The sequence below is a fragment of the Chrysemys picta genome, chromosome 4, assembly GCF_011386835.1.
Source record: "Chrysemys picta bellii isolate R12L10 chromosome 4, ASM1138683v2, whole genome shotgun sequence".
Classification (NCBI taxonomy): Eukaryota; Metazoa; Chordata; order Testudines; family Emydidae; genus Chrysemys; species Chrysemys picta.
Window position 1 is genome coordinate 31,389,551 of NC_088794.1, and position 17,335 is coordinate 31,406,885.

Sequence of the window (17,335 nt, forward strand, 5' to 3'; positions counted from 1 at the left end):
GCCGGTACAAATTACTGGGGCCCGGCTTCCTCCCCCTCTCGTTGCCTTACCGGGGCCCGGCGGTCCAGAAGGGGGCCCAGGGCCTGGCTTCCCCACCCCTCTCGTCAGCCCTGTTTAGCCGGTCCACCCTTGCTGGGGGGGGGGGGGGCGGCGCTGAAAAAAATTTTTCACCGGGGCCCGAACCCGCTCTCGGAGGCCCTGCCAATGCCTATCTTGTTCAGAGGGTCTGCTCATCTCTTTCATTGGCGCTACTTTTAACCCTTCCATCTTCATTGTTGAAGGACTAAATGGGCCCCTCAGGGAAGTGTCCTTTTCTAACGGAGCGACCAGAAGCTCGGTTCCAAAGACCACCAGCTGCTCTGGAGACAAGCACAGCAAGCCAGGCTGACCTAGGTTCTTATAACCGCCCACATCACAGTTGTAACTGAGCACCTCAGATTAGCTGTGAAGGGATTAAGTTGGTCAGGAATTAAGGGATTACTTGTCTTCATAGTAACATTGGTGCACTGAGGGAGGGGCAGTCCTTTACTGGACTCCCAGAATTGTCACCTATTTCCAGGTACCAAGCACTTGCCCCAGCTTGCTGGGGCACTGGCAAGATTTCTTTTGCTTGGAACCCTGTATAATGAGGTGTGACCATACCACTGCCCGGATCAACCCACAGGGTTTATTGACAGCAGTGGAGAGGTGAAGTCAGAGCAAGGCTCAGTATATACAGAAGAATGAAGCACCTAAAGCATTGTCTGCACAGAGGCTTGCTGTAGAATTAGGAGAAACACATTCCCGCCATTGGTACAACAGAGTAGGTGGCTAACATGAATCCTCCCAGAGCAAGAGGCAACAATCCAGCCTAAGAAATAAGAGTTAATGGACTCGAATTTAACAGGTGGTACCTGTTTCTCTGCTGATGTAGACCATTTCAGCCCATTAACCTCACTGGAGCTGCACCAATCTATATCAGCACAGTATTTAGCCATGTTGGTTTAGACTGAATGCATCATCAAATCGCCCCAGCAACACAACTCTTACTACAAATGTGATCAAGGAAGTAACTTCTAAGACAGCTTGGCCTAGAAAGCCAAAGCCATAGAAACATATCCGTAAGTCACCAATTAGAGTTCTCTGTACCATCAGGGCTATAAATAAGGCTTAATCCACCTACCCCTTGAGGTACTGAGACACATCAGAATAAGAGACTAAGGACAAATAAGAGCTGATGAAATCCAGGAGGATCCCACTTAGATCTACTCCATGATCGATCGTGTGTAATCCCAAACCATGGACTCAGTGGGCAGCAAAACCCCATCTACAATCTTCAAAATAAGGTGTTGCCATTTTAAGGCCCCCATCTTCACTACGAGATCTCTCCAGTCCCCTTCTTTACTCACCAGAGCAAAGCAAACAAAATGGAACTCTTTGCACAAGATGCCATTATCAAGTGCCTAGCAATTCATTGCAGCACTCGACCATGCCACACTGAAGTGGGTTTTAGCCCACAAAAGCTTATACCAAATAAATTTGTTAGCCTCTAAGGTGCCACAAGTACTCCTCGTTCTTTTGGCTGATACAGACTAACATGGCTACCACTCTGAAAATTGAGGTGGATGCGTATGTGTGTCTGAACGGAACCCTCAACTCCACGCCTGTAAATACACGGCGCTCCTGGGAACAGGAGCAGCCTATCCTCACTGGCCACTGCTTGCAGCAGCCGAACAGATGGGCACCATAGGGAGGAGGTCCTGCTCTCCTGGGCCAGAGGATCCCTTATAAACATACATCAACCATTTAGAAAGATATTGCTGCTTGCCAGGCTGCAGATGGCTCTTACCATTCTCAATTTGGGTGTTATTTTATTTACTCATCATCACCTTCAGCTCCTCCTCCAACCAGGTTACTCACACAATTGCACACTGATCAGGCGGGCAGATCCTGTATGCTCACACCCTGCTGCACCCCCACAGGCATGGCAGTGGATAAGCCATTATACATCACATGTAGTAGTCAAAGCCCCTCTCATCCTCTGGTCTGCAGTGCTAGTGTTGGATGGAAAAGGGACAGGAGGGGTTTAAAGTCATCTTTCTCCTGATGGAGATGTAAGCAAGAGTCTCTAATTAGCTCCCCTTTCACAAGCTCTTTATTATATTTCCCTGAAGGTTGGGTCAAAGCTACAGCATCTGGTACTTAGAGTACTTGCAGGAACTACATAGTTTTCCCATTATCATGCAAGGGCATGTAATTATGTGGCACATGGTAGCTGTCAAATTAACCAAGAGCTGTTGCCAGGGAAGGAAAGAGCTCTTACCTAACATCTGAGCTCTGGAACATTCTAAGGTTACACAGTTTGCTTGCAGGTATCTGATGCAGACAATGACCCCATGGCCACAAGGTTTGGAGGAGGTTTCTTCCTCACTTCCCAATGAACAGTCGCAGGATCTTACAAAGTGGTACAGAACCCCCCTCCCTACATGCAGCCAGCCCAAGGATTAGCCCCCACTTCCCTGCCTGGAGCAAGGATTGCATCTATCCTTCTTGCGCTCTATGCTCAGCGTTGCACTCACATAGCAAGGGGGGACACAGCAGGCCAAATGAGAGGGTGGATAAAGAGTCATGGGGGAGGAGGAGAAAAGGTGGATGTGGACTCACATGTCTTTCTTTGCATAGGGCCCTGAGAAGCCTAGGTTGACCCTGCTCTCAAGGGAACTAAGTTAGAATTCCTCTTGCATATCTGAGTAGCAAATGGGTAACTACCTTCACTTGGCAGAACAACTCACCAGGAATGCTACCAATTAACAGACAAAACCAGGGGTTTGTGCTTTCTGGGACAGGCAACACAACCCTGCTCTCTTATTCCCTCCCTCATGTGTGAAAGGAAATACCCGTGCTAAGAACATGCATGGCATGGTAACTGGTACCATCACACCTCACAACACTTACCACTCTAGGAGATTCCCCTGGTGAAGTCCTCAACCAGGAACAGATGCTGGCAGCCATTTTGAGTGGCCTGGAGAGTCCTATGGAGCTGGGGCCTGTTTTAAAGGGGAAGGGGAAGACAAGTGAACTCCCCCCCAGCAAGGATTGGGGGTCTGGGAGCTTGCTACTCCTCCCTGGCCAAATCATTTCAACTTTCCTTCTCAGTTTCCCCATCTGTAAAATAGGAATAATACCACCAACCTGGCTCACAAAGGTGCTGTGTGGAGTGATTTGTGTTTTCAAGGGTTTTAAGGATTGTAAATGTGAAGAATTACCATTTTGGCTTGCACCAAAATAACACCTGGGTAGTCCTGACTGTCAGGATACACGGAGACCTTTACTGTGTCCATATTCCATGCTACAGTTTTGTTGTGGCTCATGCCCTTGGAAAGTGCAACTTCCCCATCCATCCACTTATCCCATGTCACACAAGGCCCTCTTCCTGTAAACCACCTCCGAGCAGCATTGGTAGCTGCATGTGGTGCAGCGCTAAATGGGTTAATGCCATGTGTGGGTCTGCTTGCATAAGTGCAGGTCAGCATCCAGGGACATTTGTGTCACAGCAAAGCCAGGAATCACTTCCCTCTCATTATGTCTGGGCTAACATTGTTCCCCTTTCATCAGGTTGTCTCTTGCCTCCAAGTTTATAGTTTCTATTTCTTTGTATTGGGTCAGAGGGAACTAATTTCCCCAGCTCCACCTCCTGCAGTGGAGAGTGGGAGAGCTTAGAACTGTCTGTGTGGGTGGCATCAGAGATTCCTTGCATTCTTCTAATATAAACGCTATTGTTGAACAACAAGAAGGGAAACCCCTCCCAAACCTCTCTTGGGCTGTACTCTTCTTCAGCCTAACTGCCCCGCTTTCCCATGGCATAGAGGAGACTCAGTATTTCCTCTCCCCTGCTTGGGGACTTCAGCGTCTCATCCTCTCTTAGGCCAAGAGAGGTAGTATGCATGGGTGGCCGTGGCAGGTGCAAGAGGCCAGGGCAGGCTAAGCCTCCCTAAACAGCCAGTCTGCCGCCGAAAGGGTGCCCACCCCAAGACCCCGCTCCCGCTTGTTCTCTTCCCCCAGAGCCCCTGCCCTTTCCCGTCCCCACTCTGCCAGCATGGGGGCCTCAGGGGTAAGGTTGAAGAGGCACATGCAAGTGGTGAGGGGCAGGCCAGCTAGCCAGTCAGCAGGCAGGCGGGTGGGGCGGGGGCCTCAGGGGAAGAGTTGCAAGAGGCAGGTGGAGGGGGGAGACCTCAGGGGAAGGGGCCGGCGGGGCCACAGCCTCCCCAAATGGAGGAGTCCCGTGCCACCCTTGGTGGTATGGTCAGAGCAAGGGGCAGGGAGACAGCTGCTGGGTTCCATTCCCAACTCTACCACTGACTTGCGATGTGCCCACGGGCAAGTCATTTAGGGACCAGTTTCCCTGGCCCCTGCACAGGATGGGCAGGAGAGTGCAAGGATACTTCTCCCCCGGAACCCACCATGCAGGGCCATGGCCCTGTCCCCCTTTGCACCAGTCCATGGAGTGGGGCAGGCTGCATTCTTAAGGGATGGTGCAGTGCACGTGTCCCCCTTGCATGCCAGGGAGCTCAGGAATGGATTGTACCTCCCTGAGCTCTCCCTGGGGAGGGGTGGTTCAGCACCACCTCCAGCACAGGGCAGTGGATAAATGGCACCATCTGGCCCTTTCCTTTGCTGTAAAATGGAGGTGGTAGTAGTGACCTGCCCTAAGGGGTGCTGTGAGGCTTACTCCCTGTTTGTTTGGTGCTCTGAGATCCCCAGGTGCTACATGGTGCACAGGAGCGGTTATTGCTGCTCTCACTTCCCACAGTGCTAACACCTGCCACAATTCTTCCTGCCACATTACGTGAGTGCGCCCCGCACACACACAGCGAGTTTGGTGCTGCCAACAGAGCTTCTGTGGAAAGATTAGATCTAGAACTCTAAACCCCAGTGTGGAGGCTTTTGGAGCAAAGTCCAAACCGCAAACATCCATGGAATGCCAAGGTGTTACAGGAAGAAGCCACTGTACAGAATCTGTGCTGTGTCTTTGTACCCCGGCCAGAACCTTATCCCTGGATCACACCTGCCATTTCTACAGTGGTGTGATTTTAATGGAGCAGGGGATCAAATACCTTATTTCGGAATGAGGGGAGTCACCAGGGTGACTAAACTTAGCGTTTTTTCCTGTAGAACAAAATAATTCTACTGAGGTCCACAGGCAATGCTCACCAGCATGCTCGGCACCTAAATTTTGACCACCCTAGTAGGTCTGGAATCCATGAATGTTGGCATCATAAGACAACACCGAGTACTGAGCCATGAAACTGCAGCGTCATTACACCCCAAAACAACGTCAGGGTACAAACATCCAGGATCAAGTAATCTGGGGACTTGTCACGTGTCCTGCAAGCTAGGTATGACTGCTGTGCGACAATCAGGTCCAGCAGCAATCCACAAGGGAAGTGAGTATTGTGTGTGTGGTCAGAGCAGAAGTTGGGGAGCCTGCTTTACCCGTGGAGCCAGATTCAATGCACAGTAATGGGTCCTCGGCTTCAGAAAGTCAATGAGGAGTAAGGATGCAGAGAAGCAAGGATGCACCATTACCCTGCTGAGGAGTCCGAAGTCAGCCACAAGCCAACCCCAGAGCTAGCCCCAAACCAGCCAAGGCCAGGCCAGATGGAGGGAAGATGTACTGTTCCAATCTCTCACCTGGGCTCCCATCGGGTGAATCCCACCTGCCCCCCCCGTCCACTGCAGCAGCTGCAAAGGAGTCACACTTGCTCCCCCAGGGTGAATCTGAATCTGGCCTCCGAGTTCTAGTCCCAGCTCTGCCACTGACTTGCCATGTAAATTTGGGCAAGTGATAGTGCTCTGTGCCTCAGTTTCCCCATCTGTAAATCAGGGGTAATGACCCTCACCTCCCTACCAGCAGCCTTAGTTAGTTAATTGCCAGCGTAATGCAGCTGTCAGAGTGCTCTGCCATCCAAAGGTGAAAAGAGCTATACAGAAATGGAAAGACAGACAGAGGGGTTCCCCCACAGCTCCCCATTATAAAGACATTTCATCTCCTGTGGCAGGATAAGTAGATGCAGATGAAATACTTGAGCCACGACAGTGTGGAGGGAGGGAGGGGGAGGAGGAATGCACCAATAGCTTGCAAAGGAGTTAATGTTAGGGAAGAACTCTCCTTTTGGGTCACCACAAAGGGAAGCAGCAGCAGCAGCAGTGCAGCCGCAGCCCTGGGAAAGATTCTTGGTACGAGAGCAGGAGTTCTGGGGACATGTTCTCTAAAGCGTTGAGAAGAGAGAATAGAAACCAGAGGGCCTGTGCTTCTCAGTTATCCTGAGGCCCTTTTAAGCCACTCTGGCAGCATAAAGGGAGCTTAATGTATGTGGAAGCCAGCCCTTGAGAATACCCCCTGCACAGCTGGCTTCCCCAGCCCGTGTAGAACTGGTGTAAAGGCTCTGCATCAGCTCTGCTGCCAGCCCCCAGTGTGGAGTGTGAATCAGACAGGCATAGCCAGAGTATACTGCCCTAGGGCTGGTCTCTGCTTCCCAGGGCCCCAGGACAGCAGAGCTTACATTTAGAGCAGCTTCATAAGAATAATGTACTTGATCTTATTATTAAGAATCCGGGAAACTACATTCGATTCAAAAAAAGGAAAATCTCATGGGAATTTTCAGCTACCAGGAAAAACCCTGAATCCCCTGCCTGGATTGAAAGAGTTTGTTTGCCGTCTCAAAGAGAGAATGGTGGCTGGATGGGGTTAAAAGCTGCATAGCAATGGGAAACTCCCCTACCCAAGGAAAATCCAAAACCGTTGCTAGAGCACGGACAGGCTCAGAGATGGACTGCAGAAGCTTACTGCAGCTCCAGCATTCTTTGTAATAAATGAGGGGGTCTGCCCCTCCACTCACAGCTGGTTAAACGAGCCCCGCAGTCCTCTGCTTTGTGCAGGCTGGCAAGGAAAGTAAAACCCCTAAACTTTTTTAAGTATTAACATTCTTTCCTGTTCCTGGGTCCTATGATGGGGAAGAGGGCAGGGTGGGAGCAACTGAGATCGGAAGTGATGGGATGGGAGGGTGTGATGATGGGACAATGGGTTTGCCATGAGCCAGATGGTCGAAGGGGGCACGGGGGTGGGTGGGGGGGAGGACGTTCTGCAGAGATGCCTGTGGGAGGAATGTGGAAGAGAGGACAGCATGGGAATGTGATGACATAGCTCCACTGACTGCAATGGGGTGTGACAACTGACAGCAGCTGAGGATCGGCCCCAGGGAGCAAAGGGCCTTCTAGTAGGAGGCGACAGCAGAAGTAGCGTAAGGTCAATTTAGTTTACCCCAAATAGACAGACCTGTTTTATGATTGACAAGTTGAGAGATTCTCCGGACAGGGCTCATCAAGGACTTTGCTAGTATCACAGAACTGCCTTCAGCAATGGATGCTCTTTAAAGTAAATGATGCATTCATATACTAACACCCTCAGACCCGGCGGACATATAATCTAAAGCAAACTTGCCACGTTTATTCATCTTTGCCCAGGGCATCTAATTTTTTTTTCTGACTGGCAGGTAAAACATCTTTTTCCTTCTATTACAATCACCTGCATTGCGAATGTTGTTGTTATTTGTATTGTCCTAGAAGAACCTAGAGGCCTCAGCCAGAATCAGGGCTCCATTGTGCACAAACACAGCAAAGAGCGCGTTCCTGGCCTGAATAGCTTACGGTTTAAATAGACAAGATAGGCAAAAAGTGGGAGAAAGGAAGCATCCCCATTAATACACATCAGGGAAACTGAGACACAGCGATCATGTGATTTACCCAAACCCACACAGGAAATCTGTAGCACAGCCGGAATGAACCCAAATCTCAGGGCCTTTACACCAAGTCCAGCCTTTCAATTTTGTGCCTGGTCAGGTCCATTTTCATACCAATTTTCCAAGATGGCTCTACAACACGTCCAGCACAGCGGCAGCTGAATGGGTTTTTAATTCACATCCTGCTGATGTGGTTCAGGCCCCCGGGGACATGCCTGCCTGTGCTCCAGGAGCTCAAATCAGCCGAGTACATCTAAAAACCGCCACAGGGAGCGTGGGGATCTTCAGAGATATCGTAAGGGCCAAAGCATCATATCAACTTGCCTGCTGGGTCCATCATCGTCACGCAGCACGGCGGGCGGGGGCATTAAGGGATGCTGAGCTGTGAATGTGGTAACAAAAGCGAGTTAAGCTTTTATGTCAGACAGAGCACTTACTTACCTCCCCTGGAAAAGCTGGGCAGGAATCAGCCTCGCAGACTGTCCATGAAGACATTTCATTGCCTAGGTACTGAGGTGAGAGGTGGCGAAGCTGTGAGCACTGCATATCTCACCCAGGGGATGCAGCAATAAAGAGCAAAATATTATTGCCCAGCACGGCCGGCTCCAGGTTTTTTGCCGCCCCAAGCAAAAAAATTTTTGGCTGCCCCCCATCCCAGCCCTGGGCTTCTCGCCGCACCCCCCTGCCGCCCCAACCCTGGGATCTCCCCCACCACCCGCACCCCCCTGCCGTCCCAGCTCTGGGCTTCCCCCCTACCCCCTCACCATTGCCCCCCACATATACCTCCTGCTGCCCCAGCCCTGGGCTCTCCTCCCCCACACACCTACACCCTCCTTCCGCTGCAGCCCTGGGTCACTGGTAACTTGCTCCCAGGGCAGGTCATTCAGCAGGAATTTTAGATGTGCACAGAACACAGACAGGATTGGTTCCCATATGGTTACAGAACTGCAGTAAAGTGGAACAATTTTCAGCTTGTGTGATTGGAGGATATCTGGATGCATATTATAAGACTGTCCTACATAAATGAGGAAAAGTTGAGGTGCCTTTATTATTCTTTTGTTCCACTCTTTCTTTCTATGGGGAATTTGCCAATGCAATATCACTGTCTTCCTTTTAAACAAACAAACAAACAAAAAGGCAGTGGCTGTTGAAAATAGCAATTCCAGTCCTAATAACCACTGGGAAGCATTTCTTGCTCAATTTTATCCTACTTTTTCTACAGCAAGTTACAGTGGATCAGTATATTTGATTTGGGAGAAATGAAGTAACAGCTGCCCAAACTGAGCTTGAGCACTCCTGAATTTTGAGGTGTTCAAATCTGGAAGGCAGGTGCTGGGGGGGCTGTGGCTCCGCGGGGAAGCACGGCAGCATGTATGCAGCAGCGTGTCTGGCGCTGCGCGAAGCCAGACATGCTGTTCTGAGTGGCACGGTAAGGGGGCTGGGGGGTTGGAGAAGTGGTAGGGGGTTCTGGGGGGGCAGTCAAGGGACAGGGAGCGGGGGGGGTTGGATGGAGCAGAGGTTCGGGGGGGCAATCATGGGCAGGGAGAAGGGGGGTTAGATGGGTCAGGGGTTGGGGTGGCAGTCAGGGGACAGGCAGCAGTTGGATAGGCATGGGAGTCCCAGGGGTTTGTCAGGGGACAGGTAGGGGGTGTGATTCTAGGGGGGGGAAGTTGGGGCGGTCTCAGGAGGGGGCAGTTGGGGACAAGGAGAAGGGAGGCTTAGATAGCGGGTGGGGGACGGTTTTATGGCCTGCAGCGTGCAGGGGGTCAGACCAGATGATCATAATGGTCCCTTCTGACCTTAAAGTCTATGAATCTATGAATCTATGAGTCCCGGGAGGGGGCAATCAGGGGACGAGGACCAGTGGGGCTTAGATGTGGGGGGCAGTTGGAGGGAGTGGATGGTGGCAGGGTGGAGCTACCCTCCCTCCCCCTCCCCCTCCCATGGAGTGTCCTATTTTTTGATTGTTAAAATATGGTATCCCTACCCTTCCCAATGCAGCTCTCCATTCACAGCAGGCTGCAGCATGAGGTCTCAGCTACCTCACTCCCTCTCCCTCTTTCCTGTTGGTAGTGGCCAAGGGAATGCTGGGAAATGTAGTTCTTTCCCTGCTCCAGGGCTGGCTCTATAGGCAGGGAGCTAACCAAGGAACTACAGCTCCCAGGGCCCCCTGTTGGTTCTCAGCTCCCATGCTGGATCCCTGCCGCCCCTGCAAATGGGCTGCCCCAAGCACCTGCTTGCTTTGCTGGTGCCTAGAGCTGCCCCTGTTGCCCAGTTAGGGGCCAGATTCCCACCTGCAGACATGAGGGGTGTGTCTGCGGGGGTAGTTGCACTGGAGTGGGAAGATTTACCCCTGCAGGGAGGGCAGCTGTGAAATCCCAGGCAGAGGCTGCATGCGAGAAGCACTGAATCATTATTATTATTACTACTATTTACAATATGGAAGCAGCTCGGGACCCCTATTGTGAAAATCACTCTGCAAACAGACCAAGACACAGCCCTGCCCTGAACAGCTTACAACTGAATCCGTGTCTCTCCTGTCTCGCCCCTGGTTGGCTCCATCCATTTTTCGGGCTGCACCAGCAGCTAGTTTTGATTACTTAGTGCAGGGGGGAAAGGGGGTCACAACCTCTGCTCCATGTGGGCTTACTGTAACCAGGGGCTGCGATCTGGGAGTGAAGTTGGTCCCTGAATTATTGGAGCTTGGGCCGAGTAAATGATTTGCATTATGGAACCTACTAGGGGAACGTAACATCTTTTCTCTGCTCATGCTCAGATTGCGATTTCTTCTGCTCTATTAATGAATCATCTCTAAGTTCTTGCATTAATCATGAGCACTCAGTGGTCATGCTTGTGCTGCTTGGTACGGATTGGTCACAAAAGCCACATGGTATTCCGTGTCCTGAGTGGGTGAGCATCCGAGCACTTCCAGCATGAATTCTAGCAACTGCAAATGAAACATTCCGTTTCCATGACTCATCTTACGCGCGACCCTAATAGTCACATTCCGCAAACCTTTGTGCCAGCAAAACTCGATGGCGTGAATATTTGCAGAAAGCAAAGGTAACAGCAACCTTGGTCTGTCACTGGGGGTTGACACCACCACCTCCAGCGCTAAAGAATGAGCCCCTGCAGCTCAGGGTAAAGGCCAACCCCCTTAGCTGGGAGCTGTAACTGGCTCATGGCTCCTGTGGATGTGCAACAGAGGGGGGCACATAACACAGACTGAGCAGCAGGAGACACAAACACCAAAAGGGCATAAGTAAGGCTGAAGTGAATTGGTTAAGAAATTCAAACCCATATTCTTGGGGAGTGCTTTGCATCATTCACCCAGCTCTGCTCCTTCATGGTAGCCATTGGCTGCACTGGGATGTGCTGTGAAGCAAGGACATTTTCCAAACAGAGCAACGCTGACCCTTTTTCAGAATGCACATGGGCTAACGGCTGCAGGCTGGGCTGGGAGTCTAATGAACTATTGCCATCCCATGAGCAAACAGAAAGTGTCTTGAAATAGCAGGCTGTATACTGCTCCTTAGCGACCCCTTCTGGTAGAGGCACTTATGATGTAGGTAGGCTCTAGAAGCAATGGTCCTCACTCTCAGCTGCTAGAGGAAGATGTGGCGTTTGGCGAGGAGACTGCATATAACGGGGTGGGGGGGGTCTCTCAGCGCTGATGACATCACATGGGCAGGGGAAAGCTTTGAGTGACTGACACAAAATTATATTTTAAGGCAAACCATCCTCAAAGTACACATGCATCTCTTGTCAGCTCTGCCAGCCTGCTCCAACTAATCCCTCCACCATTCAGTACAGCTACATATAAGGCCATGAATGCAGCTGGAGTGCATGCAGATAAATGCTGGAATTCACATCTGGAATGCAACACAAACAATAGCACAATCTCTTATTTATTCTTCACGTCAACTTGTTACCACCCTTGCGGAGCCATTCGCAGTGGCGATGATCAGCTTCAGGCTTCAGGTTAAGGTTGTGTTGCAGGGGTGGTGCGTACATTAACTTTTCATGTGCCGGTTTTCAGAGGTTTAGCTTTAGCTGCCCGCTACATTCTAGAAGGGCATGAGGCAGCACTGGGCAACCGTAACTCTGTGCTAATAAAGTTTTGAGGCAGTTAATACAGGATAACGGCATATCTGTTTCCTTCAGCGCTTCCTAAAATTCCTTCAGAGTTTCCATCCAGGGATACAGGAAATAACAGAAGGCCCATGTTCAGGAGATGTAAAACAACTCCACACCAGACAGCCAAGTAACACTTATGACGTAAGAAACAATCCTGCAATGAAGTGCCTAGAGGATCTAATCCTATCCTTTCCATCTCCGTTTCCCGGGATTTCTGATTAAAGTTCCTATTCTGGGATTGCAGAACAAGATACATGGACACATTGTATAAATTAGATATCGATACAGCTATAGATATAAAAAGCTTACCATTTTCAGTTTTATTTAATCTTATATGAAGAAAGAAAGAAAGAAAGAAAGAAAGAAAGAAAGAAAGAAAGAAAGAAAGAAAGAAAGAAAGAAAGAAAGAATTTTAGTGCCCAGTAATGAGGCTGGAGGAGGTACTGCTGCTGCAGAAACAGCTTTGGAGAAGTCCCTGGCTGGGGATCCAGAAGAAGGGCACCCTGAGACTGTTGATTGTAGCATTTGCATTTGCAAACATTTGCCCAGCAGATTGGGTGGACCCGAGCGCTACTGGCTTCACGGTTTGCCGGGCAGCCTCCAGACCCTGCATCCCCGGCCAGCGCTTCCCCAGCGCAGCTGGAGCCTGGGAGGGGAAGTGCCCAGCCGGGGGCGCAGGGTCTGGAGGCTGCCCGGCAAACCATGAAGCCGGTAGCGCTCGGGCTTCGGGCAGCCCCTATGCCTCCGGACCCTGCGCCCCCGGCCGGGCACTTCTCCTCCCCGGCTCCAGCTGCTCTGCTCCTCCCCTGACTCAGACTTCGGCTCTGTTTAAGAGCCAAGCTGCCCGAGCCAGCGCTACCGTCTTCGGGCAGCCCCCTTGCCTCCGGACCCTGCGCCGCCGGAGCAGAGCAGCTGGAGCCCGGGAAGGGAAGTGCCCGGCTGGTGGCTCGGGGTCTGGAGGCACGGGGGCTGCCCAAAGCCGGTAGCACTGGCTCGGGCAGCTTAGCTCTTAAACAGAGCCGAAGTCTGAGTCAGGGGAGGAGCAGAGCAGCTGGAGCCGGGGAGGAGAAGTGCCCGGCCGGGGGCGCAGGGTCCGGAGGCATAGGGGCTGCCCGAAGCCCGAGCACTACCGAAGTCTGAGTCGGGAGGAGCAGAGCAGCCGCGGGAGAGGAAGTGCCCGGCCGGTATTTTTCCCGGACATGTTCGGCTTTTTGGCAATTCCCCCCGGACGGGGGTTTGATTGCCGAAAAGCCGGACATGTCCGGGAAAAACCGGACATATGGTAACCCTAGGGTACGGGTGGGGGAAGGAACTCACCTGTGAGTGTGACTTTCCCCCAGCGTGAGGTGAGGCAGGCTCGGCGGCTCTGGCACCAGTATCCTTTGTTGTCCCCCATAATGGCCATTCTTCTCCCCCCCCCCCCAACGAGCACCCCCCATCTCCCCCCTCCCCTCCGGCAGGGCTGGGTTGGGTGAGGTGCTGGGGAAGGAATGAAAGTGCAAGTAACTCACTTCCTCAGCAGCCAGCCAGGATTGGAATGGTCACACAGGGCTGGGCTGGGGATAGGGTGACCAGATAGCATGTGCGAAAAATCAGGACGGGGGTTGGGGTAGGGTGAGCAGATGTCCCACTTTTATAGGGACAGTCCCAATTTTTGGGTGTTTTTCTTATATAGTCTCCTATTACCTTCCCACCCCCTGTCCTGATTTTTCACACTTGCTGTTTGGTCACCCTAGGTGGGGATAATTGGTGCCGATATAAGACAAAGCCCCAAATATCATGACTGGCCCTATAAGATCAGGACATCTGGTCACCCTAGCTGGGGAGCGCGTCTCTCCCCCGGGCTGGCAGCGATCCATCTCATCCGGGGGAAGCTGCACAGGGCAGGATGAGCTGTGGTGGCTCCATGGGTGCCCTGTCCCTGAGATCAGATGCAGGGCTAACTTCACCATGGTCCGTGGGGCTGGCGATGGTGCCCATTGGTGTGTGATCGGACCTGAGGGTTTTCTGCTGCTATTGCTACTATGCACCCCAAGAGGTGGTTTTTGGGGTCCTGCAGTTTTCTACCTATCTCCTCCTCTACTGCAGCTGTGGGACCAGCAGGCTGCGGGTGAGCCAAGCATGAAAGCAGTACTGTGTTGCCATTTAGATTGTCATTTAACAACTTTGTTTGCCAAAAATGCTTGCTAACAGTCCTGAATCCAATTTCAATACTTTTTTTTTTAAATCAATATCTTAGCCAAAAAACAGAAAATTAAGTTGTTGACAATTATTTGTGACAGGTTTGGTTTGGGGCAGGGAGTGGGCCAGTTTTCATCAGAGAAACAAAAAATGTTGACAGGCTTTCCTATAGCCCTGTTACTGCTAAATAGAGCCTCCAACAACTGTAATATGCTCATCTCCTTACTAGTTGTCAAGGCTGTATCCCCACTTTGAACTTTAGGGTACAAATGTAGGGGCCTGCATGAAAACTTCTAAGCTTAACTACCAGCTTAGCTCTGGTCCGCTGCCACCATCCCAAGGCTAATTTCCTTCCCTGGATAGCCTTGAGAGACCTTCACCAATTCCCTGGTGAATACAGATCCAAACCCCTTGGATCTTAAAACAAGGAGAAATTAACCATCCCCCCTCCTTCCTCCCACCAACTCCTGGTGAACACAGATCCAATCCCCTTGGATCTAAAACAAGGAGAAATTAACCATTCCCCTCCTTCCTCCCACCAACTCCTGGTGAATCAAGATCCAAACCCCTTGGATCTTAAACAAGGAAAAATCAATCAGGTTCTTAAAGAGAAGGTTTTTAATTAAAGAAAAAGGTAAAAATCATCTCTGTAAAATCAGTATGGAAATTAACCTTACAGGGTAATCAAACTTAAAGAGCTCAGAGGACTCCCCTCTAGTCTTAGGTTCAATGTACAGCAAACAAAGATAAACACTCTAGTAAAAGGTACATTTACAAGTTGAGAAAACAAAGGAAAACTAACACGCCTTGCCTGGCTATTTACTTACAAGTTTGAAATAGGAGAGACTTGTTTAGAAAGATGTGGAGAACCTGGATTGATGTCTGGTCCCTCTCAGTCCCGAGAGCGAACACACAACCAAACAAAGAACACAAACAAAAGCCTTCCCCCCCCCCCCCAAGATTTGAAAGTATCTTGTCCCCTTATTGGTCCTTTAGGTCAGATGCCAGCCAGGTTACCTGAGCTTCTTAACCCTTTACAGGGAAAAGGATTTTGGAGTCTCTGGCCAGGAGGGATTTTATAGTACTGTACACAGGACAGCTGTTACCCTTCCCTTTATAGTTATGACACGCCCCCCAAATCACAGATAGTGTTGGACGTTCGGTTCCACACTGGCTGTGATTTCTTCCTGGAGTTCTAGGAGAAAACAGAGTTAATAAGACACATGTACCTTTAGACATACTACTGATTATATAAAAACTAACAATATGTTTCATTCCAAGAACAATTGTTAACCAGTTAACTCTGGGAAACTTTCCCGGGAACGTGCATCAGCCACTTTGTTAGAAGCTCCCGAAATGTGTTGTATTTCAAAATCAAAATCTTGGAGAGCTAAACTCCACCGAAGAAGTTTTTTGTTATTTCCCTTGGCGGTATGAAGCCACTGTAGCGCAGCATGGTCTGTTTGTAGTTGGAAACGCCGTCCCCAAACATATGGGCGTAGCTTTTCCAGCGCGTACACAATGGCATAGCATTCCTTTTCGCTGATTGACCAATGGCTTTCCCTCTCAGACAATTTCTTACTGAGAAACACGACAGGATGGAATTCTTGATCCGGTCCTTCCTGCATTAAAACTGCTCCCACGCCTCGCTCGGACGCATCTGTGGTTACTAGGAACGGTTTGTCAAAGTCTGGGGCCCTTAGCACAGGGTCAGACATGAGTGTTGCCTTAAGCTGGTTAAAGGCCTTTTGACACTCATCAGTCCACTGAACTGCATTTGGCTGTTTCTTTCTGGTTAGGTCTGTCAGCGGGGCGGCGATTTGGCTGTAGTGGGGTACAAATCGCCTATAATATCCAGCCAAGCCTAAGAAGGATTGGACCTGTTTCTTAGATTTTGGAACCGGCCACTTTTGGATAGCATCCACTTTGGCCTGTAGGGGATTTATAGTTCCTTGACCCACCTGGTGCCCCAGGTAAGTCACTCTGTTTTGGCCTATTTGACACTTTTTAGCCTTAACAGTTAGTCCTGCCTGCTGGATGCGCTCGAAAACTTTTTCCAGGTGCTCCAGGTGCTCTGCCCATGAATCAGAAAAAATGGCCACATCATCGAGGTAGGCAACTGCAGATTCTCCCAATCCCACTAGGAGACCATCTACAAGTCTTTGGAAGGTGGCGGGTGCATTTCGCAACCCGAAAGGGAGTACATTGAATTCATACACCCCTGCCTGGGTGACGAAGGCTGACCTTTCCTTAGCGGGTTCATCTAGTGGTACTTGCCAGTACCCCTTGGTTAAGTCTAAAGTAGAGATGAATTGGGCATGTCCCAATTTCTCCAATAGCTCATCTGTGCGTGGCATTGGATAGTTGTCAGGATGAGTTACAGCATTTAGCTTACGGTAGTCCACGCAAAAGCGTATTTCCCCATCTGGTTTGGGAACTAGAACCACTGGAGATGCCCATGCACTATTAGAGGGGCGGATTATACCCATCTGTAGCATGTCCTGGATCTCCCTTTGTATAGCAGTTTTGGCATGAGGTGACTCCCGGTAGGGTGGGGTTCTAATAGGGTGAGCACTGCCTGTGTCAATGGAGTGGTATGCCCGTTCGGTCCATCCTAGAGTGGCTGAGAAAATTGGTGCAAAGCTTGTGCACAGCTCCTTGATCTGCTGTCGCTGCAGACGTCCAAGGGTCGTGGAGAGGTTCACCTCTTCCACGCCACCATCCTTTTTTCCTTCGTAGTAGACACCTTCAGGCCACTCCGCGTCATCTGTTTCCTGGGCTGTAAACTGGCAAACGTTTAATTCTCTGGAATAAAAGGGCTTAAGAGAATTAACATGGTATACCTTAGGCTTTATGTTGGAGGTGGGGGAGGCTATGAGATAGTTAACAGCTCCTAGGCGCTCCTGGACCGTGAATGGTCCTTCCCACGACGCTTCCATTTTATGGGCCTGGAGCGCCTTTAAGACCATGACTTGGTCTCCTACTTTGAAGGACTGTTCTCTGGAATGTTTATCATACCAGGCCTTTTGCTCTTCCTGAGCATTCTTTAGATTTTCTTTAGCAAGGGCTAAAGAGTGTCGGAGGGTGCTTTGTAGGTTGCTTACAAAGTCTAGAATGTTAGTTCCTGGAGAAGGCATAAACCCCTCCCATTGCTGCTTCACCAACTGTAATGGCCCCTTAACCTTGCGGCCATACACAAGTTCAAATGGTGAAAACCCTAAACTGGGATGTGGTACAGC

At 50.5% G+C, this 17,335-nt stretch overlaps 1 long non-coding RNA gene across 1 annotated transcript in view; it reads right to left on the reverse strand.

The window, feature by feature from the left end:
• Positions 1–2,997, reverse strand: part of LOC135982971 (uncharacterized) — a 45,376-nt gene extending 42,379 nt beyond the window's left edge. Inside the window, exon 1 of the long non-coding RNA XR_010600464.1 lies at positions 2,935–2,997. This is a non-coding gene — a long non-coding RNA (uncharacterized LOC135982971). The remainder of the gene's footprint in view (positions 1–2,934) is intronic.
• Positions 2,998–17,335: the final 14,338 nt, after the last annotated feature.